This window comes from Lepisma saccharinum, chromosome 24, assembly GCF_977018435.1.
Source record: "Lepisma saccharinum chromosome 24, izLepSacc3.1, whole genome shotgun sequence".
NCBI lineage: Eukaryota > Metazoa > Arthropoda > Insecta > Zygentoma > Lepismatidae > Lepisma > Lepisma saccharinum.
The window spans coordinates 4871495-4880640 of NC_139252.1; positions in this window are offsets into that span (position 1 = coordinate 4871495).

A 9146-nucleotide genomic window follows, 5' to 3' on the forward strand; every position below is an offset into this window, starting at 1 on the left:
CACAATATCATACTCCTCCGTTTTCTTCCCAGCTTGACTTTCTATTCGGCTTTTGCTCCAGAGATTGCCGCCAAAGGCAAACATTCTGGGAGAATAAATCTTCCCAAGAAACTTGTACAAGCAAGGCAATGTGGCTCTGTTTTCTTCCCAGCTTGACTTTCTATTCGGCTTTTGCTCCAGAGATTGCCGTGAAAGGCAAAAATTCTGGGAGAATAAATCTTCCAAAGAAACTTGTACAAGCAAGGCAATGTGGCATTGACACAATATCATCCTCCTCCGTTTTTCTTCCCAGCTTGACTTTCTATTCGGCTTTTGCTCCAGAGATTGCCGTCAAAGGCTAAAATTCTGGGAGAATGAAGCTTCCCAAGAAACTTGTACAAGCAAGGCAATGTGGCAGGGACACAATATCATCCTCCTCCGTTTTCTTCCCAGCTTGACTTTCTATTCGGCTTTTGCTCCAGATATTGCCGTTAAAGGCAAAAATTCTGGGAGAATAAATCTTCCCAAGAAACTTGTACAAGCAACGCAATGTGGCAGTGACACAATTTCATCCTCCTCCGTTTTCTTCCCATCTTGGCTTTCTATTCGGCTTTTGCTCCATAGATTACCGTCAAAGGTAAAATTTCTGGGTGAATGAAGCTTCTCGACAAACTTCTAAAAGCACGGTAATGTGGCAAAGGCACACACACACAAACAATTCTCCTCCTCTGTTTTCTTCCCAGCTTGACTTTCTATTCGGCTTTTGCCCCAGAGATTGCCGTCAAAGGCAAAAAAAATTCTGGGAGAATAAATCTTCCCAAGAAACTTGTACAATCAAAGGAAATGTGGCAGGGACACAATATCATCCTCCTACGTTTTCTTCCCAGCTTGACTTTCTATTCGGCTTTTGCTCCAGAGATTGCCGTCAAAGGCAAAAGATCTGGGAGAATGAAGCTTCCCAAGAAACTTGTACAAGCAACGCAATGTGGCATTGACACAATATCATCCTCCTCATTTTTCTTCCCAGCTTGACTTTCTATTCGGCTTTTGCTCCAGAGATTACCGTTAAAGGCAAAAAAATAATCTGGGAGAATTAAACTTCCCAAGAAACTTGTACAAGCAACGCAATGTGGCAGTGACAGAATATCATCCTCCTCTGTTTTCTTCCCAGCTTGGCTTTCTATTCGGCTTTTGCTCCAGAAATTGCCGTTAAAGGCAAAAAAAATCTGGGAGAATAAATCTTCCCAGCTTGACTTTCTATTCGGCTTTTGCTCCAGAGATTCCCGTTAAAGGCAAATAAAATCTGGGAGAATAAATCTTCCCTGCTTGACTTTCTATTCGGCTTTTGCTCCAGAGATTGCCGTCAAAGGCAAAAAAAAAATTCTGGGAGAATAAAGCTTCGCAAGAAACTTGTACAAGCAACGCAATGTGGCAGTTTATTCGGCTTTTGCTCCAGAGATTGCCGTCAAAGGCAAACATTCTGGGAGAATAAATCTTCCCAAGAAACTTGTACAAGAAACGCAATGTGGCATTGACACAATATCATACTCCTCCGTTTTCTTCCCAGCTTGACTTTCTATTCGGCTTTTGCTCCAGAGATTGCCGCCAAAGGCAAACATTCTGGGAGAATAAATCTTCCCAAGAAACTTGTACAAGCAAGGCAATGTGGCTCTGTTTTCTTCCCAGCTTGACTTTCTATTCGGCTTTTGCTCCAGAGATTGCCGTGAAAGGCAAAAATTCTGGGAGAATAAATCTTCCAAAGAAACTTGTACAAGCAAGGCAATGTGGCATTGACACAATATCATCCTCCTCCGTTTTTCTTCCCAGCTTGACTTTCTATTCGGCTTTTGCTCCAGAGATTGCCGTCAAAGGCTAAAATTCTGGGAGAATGAAGCTTCCCAAGAAACTTGTACAAGCAAGGCAATGTGGCAGGGACACAATATCATCCTCCTCCGTTTTCTTCCCAGCTTGACTTTCTATTCGGCTTTTGCTCCAGATATTGCCGTTAAAGGCAAAAATTCTGGGAGAATAAATCTTCCCAAGAAACTTGTACAAGCAACGCAATGTGGCAGTGACACAATTTCATCCTCCTCCGTTTTCTTCCCATCTTGGCTTTCTATTCGGCTTTTGCTCCATAGATTACCGTCAAAGGTAAAATTTCTGGGTGAATGAAGCTTCTCGACAAACTTCTAAAAGCACGGTAATGTGGCAAAGGCACACACACACAAACAATTCTCCTCCTCTGTTTTCTTCCCAGCTTGACTTTCTATTCGGCTTTTGCCCCAGAGATTGCCGTCAAAGGCAAAAAAAATTCTGGGAGAATAAATCTTCCCAAGAAACTTGTACAATCAAGGCAAATGTGGCAGGGACACAATATCATCCTCCTCAGTTTTCTTCCCAGCTTGACTTTCTATTCGGCTTTTGCTCCAGAGATTGCCGTGAAAGGCAAAAGTTCTGGGAGAATAAAGCTTCCCAGCTTTACTTTCTATTCGGCTTTTGCTCCAGAGATTACAGTCAAAGGTCAAAGATCTGGGAGAATGAAGCTTCCCAGCTTGACTTTCCATTCGGCTTTTGCTCCAGAGATTGCCGTCAAAGGCAAAAATTCTGGGAGAATATATCTTCCCAAGAAACTTGTACAAGCAAGGAAATGTGGCAGGGACACAATATCATCCTCCTACGTTTTCTTCCCAGCTTGACTTTCTATTCGGCTTTTGCTCCAGAGATTGCCGTCAAAGGCAAAAGATCTGGGAGAATGAAGCTTCCCAAGAAACTTGTACAAGCAACGCAATGTGGCATTGACACAATATCATCCTCCTCATTTTTCTTCCCAGCTTGACTTTCTATTCGGCTTTTGCTCCAGAGATTACCGTTAAAGGCAAAAAAATAATCTGGGAGAATTAAACTTCCCAAGAAACTTGTACAAGCAACGCAATGTGGCAGTGACAGAATATCATCCTCCTCTGTTTTCTTCCCAGCTTGGCTTTCTATTCGGCTTTTGCTCCAGAAATTGCCGTTAAAGGCAAAAAAAATCTGGGAGAATAAATCTTCCCAGCTTGACTTTCTATTCGGCTTTTGCTCCAGAGATTCCCGTTAAAGGCAAATAAAATCTGGGAGAATAAATCTTCCCAGCTTGACTTTCTATTCGGCTTTTGCTCCACAGATTGCCGTGAAAGGCAAAAATTCTGGGAGAATAAAGCTTCCCAAGAAACTTGTACAAGCAACGCAATGTGGCTCTGTTTTCTTCCCAGCTTGACTTTCTATTCGGCTTTTGCTCCAGAGATTGCCGTCAAAGGCAAAAAAAATTCTGGGAGAATAAATCTTCCCAAGAAACTTGTACAAGCAAGGCAATGTGGCATTGACACAATATCACACCCCTCAGTTTTCTTCCCAGCTTGACTTTCTATTCGGCTTTTGCTCCAGATATTGCCGTCAAAGGCAAAAATTCTGGGAGAATAAAGCTTCCCAACAAACTTGTACAAGCGTCGCAATGTGGCAGTGACACAATATCATCCTCCTCCGGTTTCTTCCCAGCTTGGCTTTCTATACGGCTTTTGCTCCATAGATTACCGTCAAAGGTAAAATTTCTGGGTGAATGAAGCTTCTCGACAAACTTCTAAAAGCACGGTAATGTGGCAAAGGCACACACACACAAACAATTCTCCTCCTCTGTTTTCTTCCCAGCTTGACTTTCTCTTCGGCTTTCGCTCCACAGATTCCCGTGAAAGGCAAAAATTCTGGGAGAATAAAGCTTCCCAAGAAACTTGTACAAGCAACGCAATGTGGCTCTGTTTTCTTCCCAGCTTGACTTTCTATTCGGCTTTTGCTCCAGAGATTGCCGTCAAAGGCAAAAAAAAATTCTGGGAGAATAAATCTTCCCAAGAAACTTGTACAAGCAAGGCAATGTGGCAGGGACACAATATCATCCTCCTACGTTTTCTTCCCAGCTTGACTTTCTATTCGGCTTTTGCTCCAGAGATTACCGTCAAAGGCAAACATTCTGGGAGAATGAATCTTCCCAAGAAACTTATACAAGATACGCAATGTGGCATTGACACAATATCATCCTCCTCCGTTTTCTTCCCAGCTTGACTTTCTATTCGGCTTTTGCTCCAGAGATTGCCGTCAAAGGCAAACATTCTGGGAGAATAAAGCTTCCCAAGAAACTTGTACAAGCAAGGCAATGTGGCAGTGACACAATATCATCCTCCTCCGTTTTCTTCCCAGCTTGGCTTTCTATTCGGCTTTTGCTCCATAGATTACCGTCAAAGGTAAAATTTCTGGGTGAATGAAGCTTCTCGACAAACTTCTAAAAGCACGGTAATGTGGCAAAGGCACACACACACAAACAATTCTCCTCCTCTGTTTTCTTCCCAGCTTGACTTTCTCTTCGGCTTTCGCTCCACTGATTGCCGTGAAAGGCAAAAATTCTGGGAGAATAAAGCTTCCCAAGAAACTTGTACAAGCAACGCAATGTGGCTCTGTTTTCTTCCCAGCTTGACTTTCTATTCGGCTTTTGCTCCAGAGATTGCCGTCAAAGGCAAAAAAAATTCTGGGAGAATAAATCTTCCCAAGAAACTTGTACAAGCAAGGCAATGTGGCAGGGACACAATATCATCCTCCTACGTTTTCTTCCCATCTTGGCTTTCTATTCGGCTTTTGCTCCATAGATTACCGTCAAAGGTAAAATTTCTGGGTGAATGAAGCTTCTCGACAAACTTCTAAAAGCACGGTAATGTGGCAAAGGCACACACACACAAACAATTCTCCTCCTCTGTTTTCTTCCCAGCTTGACTTTCTATTCGGCTTTTGCCCCAGAGATTGCCGTCAAAGGCAAAAAAAATTCTGGGAGAATAAATCTTCCCAAGAAACTTGTACAATCAAGGCAAATGTGGCAGGGACACAATATCATCCTCCTCAGTTTTCTTCCCAGCTTGACTTTCTATTCGGCTTTTGCTCCAGAGATTGCCGTGAAAGGCAAAAGTTCTGGGAGAATAAAGCTTCCCAGCTTTACTTTCTATTCGGCTTTTGCTCCAGAGATTACAGTCAAAGGTCAAAGATCTGGGAGAATGAAGCTTCCCAGCTTGACTTTCCATTCGGCTTTTGCTCCAGAGATTGCCGTCAAAGGCAAAAATTCTGGGAGAATATATCTTCCCAAGAAACTTGTACAAGCAAGGAAATGTGGCAGGGACACAATATCATCCTCCTACGTTTTCTTCCCAGCTTGACTTTCTATTCGGCTTTTGCTCCAGAGATTGCCGTCAAAGGCAAAAGATCTGGGAGAATGAAGCTTCCCAAGAAACTTGTACAAGCAACGCAATGTGGCATTGACACAATATCATCCTCCTCATTTTTCTTCCCAGCTTGACTTTCTATTCGGCTTTTGCTCCAGAGATTACCGTTAAAGGCAAAAAAATAATCTGGGAGAATTAAACTTCCCAAGAAACTTGTACAAGCAACGCAATGTGGCAGTGACAGAATATCATCCTCCTCTGTTTTCTTCCCAGCTTGGCTTTCTATTCGGCTTTTGCTCCAGAAATTGCCGTTAAAGGCAAAAAAAATCTGGGAGAATAAATCTTCCCAGCTTGACTTTCTATTCGGCTTTTGCTCCAGAGATTCCCGTTAAAGGCAAATAAAATCTGGGAGAATAAATCTTCCCAGCTTGACTTTCTATTCGGCTTTTGCTCCACAGATTGCCGTGAAAGGCAAAAATTCTGGGAGAATAAAGCTTCCCAAGAAACTTGTACAAGCAACGCAATGTGGCATTGACACAATATCACACCCCTCAGTTTTCTTCCCAGCTTGACTTTCTATTCGGCTTTTGCTCCAGATATTGCCGTCAAAGGCAAAAATTCTGGGAGAATAAAGCTTCCCAACAAACTTGTACAAGCGTCGCAATGTGGCAGTGACACAATATCATCCTCCTCCGGTTTCTTCCCAGCTTGGCTTTCTATACGGCTTTTGCTCCATAGATTACCGTCAAAGGTAAAATTTCTGGGTGAATGAAGCTTCTCGACAAACTTCTAAAAGCACGGTAATGTGGCAAAGGCACACACACACAAACAATTCTCCTCCTCTGTTTTCTTCCCAGCTTGACTTTCTCTTCGGCTTTCGCTCCACAGATTCCCGTGAAAGGCAAAAATTCTGGGAGAATAAAGCTTCCCAAGAAACTTGTACAAGCAACGCAATGTGGCTCTGTTTTCTTCCCAGCTTGACTTTCTATTCGGCTTTTGCTCCAGAGATTGCCGTCAAAGGCAAAAAAAAATTCTGGGAGAATAAATCTTCCCAAGAAACTTGTACAAGCAAGGCAATGTGGCAGGGACACAATATCATCCTCCTACGTTTTCTTCCCAGCTTGACTTTCTATTCGGCTTTTGCTCCAGAGATTACCGTCAAAGGAAAACATTCTGGGAGAATGAATCTTCCCAAGAAACTTGTACAAGAAACGCAATGTGGCATTGACACAATATCATCCTCCTCCGTTTTCTTCCCAGCTTGACTTTCTATTCGGCTTTTGCTCCAGAGATTGCCGTCAAAGGCAAACATTCTGGGAGAATAAAGCTTCCCAAGAAACTTGTACAAGCAAGGCAATGTGGCAGTGACACAATATCATCCTCCTCCGTTTTCTTCCCAGCTTGGCTTTCTATTCGGCTTTTGCTCCATAGATTACCGTCAAAGGTAAAATTTCTGGGTGAATGAAGCTTCTCGACAAACTTCTAAAAGCACGGTAATGTGGCAAAGGCACACACACACAAACAATTCTCCTCCTCTGTTTTCTTCCCAGCTTGACTTTCTCTTCGGCTTTCGCTCCACTGATTGCCGTGAAAGGCAAAAATTCTGGGAGAATAAAGCTTCCCAAGAAACTTGTACAAGCAACGCAATGTGGCTCTGTTTTCTTCCCAGCTTGACTTTCTATTCGGCTTTTGCTCCAGAGATTGCCGTCAAAGGCAAAAAAAATTCTGGGAGAATAAATCTTCCCAAGAAACTTGTACAAGCAAGGCAATGTGGCAGGGACACAATATCATCCTCCTACGTTTTCTTCCCAGCTTGACTTTCTATTCGGCTTTTGCTCCAGAGATTACCGTCAAAGGCAAACATTCTGGGAGAATGAATCTTCCCAAGAAACTTGTACAAGAAACGCAATGTGGCATTGACACAATATCATCCTCCTCCGTTTTCTTCCCAGCTTGACTTTCTATTCGGCTTTTGCTCCAGAGATTGCCGTCAAAGGCAAACATTCTGGGAGAATAAATCTTCCCAAGAAACTTGTACAAGCAAGGCAATGTGGCATTGACACAATATCATCCTCCTCCGTTTTCTTCCCAGCTTGACTTTCTATTCGGCTTTTGCTCCAGAGATTGCCGTCAAAGGCAAAAATTCTGGGAGAATAAATCTTCCCAAGAAACTTGTACAAGCAACGCAATGTGGCATTGACACAATATCATCCTCCTGCGTTTTCTTCCCAGCTTGACTTTCTATTCGGCTTTTGCTCCAGAGATGCCCGTTAAAGTCAAAAATTCTGGGAGAATGGATCTTCCCAAAAAACATCTACAAGCACCGCAATGTGGCAAAGGCACACAAATCTGCTTCTCTGTTTTCTTCCCAGCTTGACTTTTTATACGGGTTTTGCTCCACACATTACCGTTAAAAGTAAAGGTGCTGGGTGAATAAACCTTCTCCACAAACGTCTCCCCGCACAGCATTCGTATGGGTTTGCGACTCTGAGAAGCACCATCAACACAGGATGTGTGAGCGTTAACCAAACATTGCATTCATTCACGCACTTTCATTAAATGCGACTAGAGTCTTAAGCTCAATCAACCGATATACGGTTGAATGCTGGCCGGCACAAGTGCCGGTCAATTTCAATCATTATTAACGTGCTTTTGGTCCGGTGCTCTACAGTTAAGCTCAACCTAACTGCACAAGACACCTCTATCTGCCGGCACATTTACAAGTGCCGGTCAATTTCCAGTGCTCTACAGCGAGCTAAACTGGGATACATGTCTTTTGGTCGGCTGGGTCGTCGGGCAACCAAGTCACCCTAAAAACCCCAAGTCCAGCTATCCGCCACATGCTGGAAGCCCCGGCGACCGACACATGCGTGCCGGCCGCCGGTTTGGGAGTCCTCCCCCAGCCGGCCGAAACCGGCCGGGGTCTGAACTCCCGGCGAATGCCCCGAGGGGGCATCCTTAAAGAGACAGACAGAAACCGCCGGGTGCCGTGAAACCGACATCACGATCTCCGCGCGGATCTGTTCTTAGCAAGTACCCATCTTAGCACCAAGTAAATTGGTAACTGCGGGAGAATAATTTTCCCCCGCGTCGGTGCTGAGCATTACTTGGATGTGACTCTCCACGTCGCTGACGGCAGCTCGATGTGAAGGCGGTGAGCTACGGAAGATTGCCGACGAGTTCCAGGGCATACTTGAATGCAGCCAACTCAAGCTCCTATTATATAGGTCCCGTCCTCGAAGGCTCGATTCAAGGAGGCAGGCACACACGTGCCGACTAGAGTCTCAAGCTCCGCAAGTGTATGTCTCGAAGACGACACTCTCTTCAGCCCAGCACTCGGCTACCCTGCACCGATTGCTATTCATTGCAGAGTCATCCGCATTCTCCTACCTCCGCCAAGCACCATCAACGAAAATTTCCAGTGCTCTACAGCAAGAGCTTACCGTCGGGATCGGTGGTATTTCACCGGCGGGCACCCGAAGGAGCCCACCCACTTATGCTACACCTCGTCACGTCTCCCGACAGCGGCAGGCTAGAGTCAAGCTCAACAGAGCCTTCTTTCCCCGCCGCTGACATTGTCCAAGCGTTTCCGCACTCCCAGGTTAACCTGGGTTGTCAGTCTTTTGGTCGGCTGGGTGATAAACCCCAAGTCCAGCGATCCGCCACCTGCTGGAAGCCCCGGCTGACAGCACCCGGTGAAGGTGTCGGCTGCCGGTTTGGGAGTCCTCCCCCGGCCGGCCGAAACCGGCCGGGGTCTGGACTCCCGGCGAATGCTCCCGAGGGGGCATCCTTAAAGAGACAGACAGAAACCGCCGGGGTGCCGTGAAACCGACATCACGAACTCCGCGCGGATCTGTTCTTAGCAAGTACCCATCTTGCTTGCAGTGGCTCACCTTGGTCGGCCAACTGCATTCGTTTAAGATGCTTGGCAGGCAT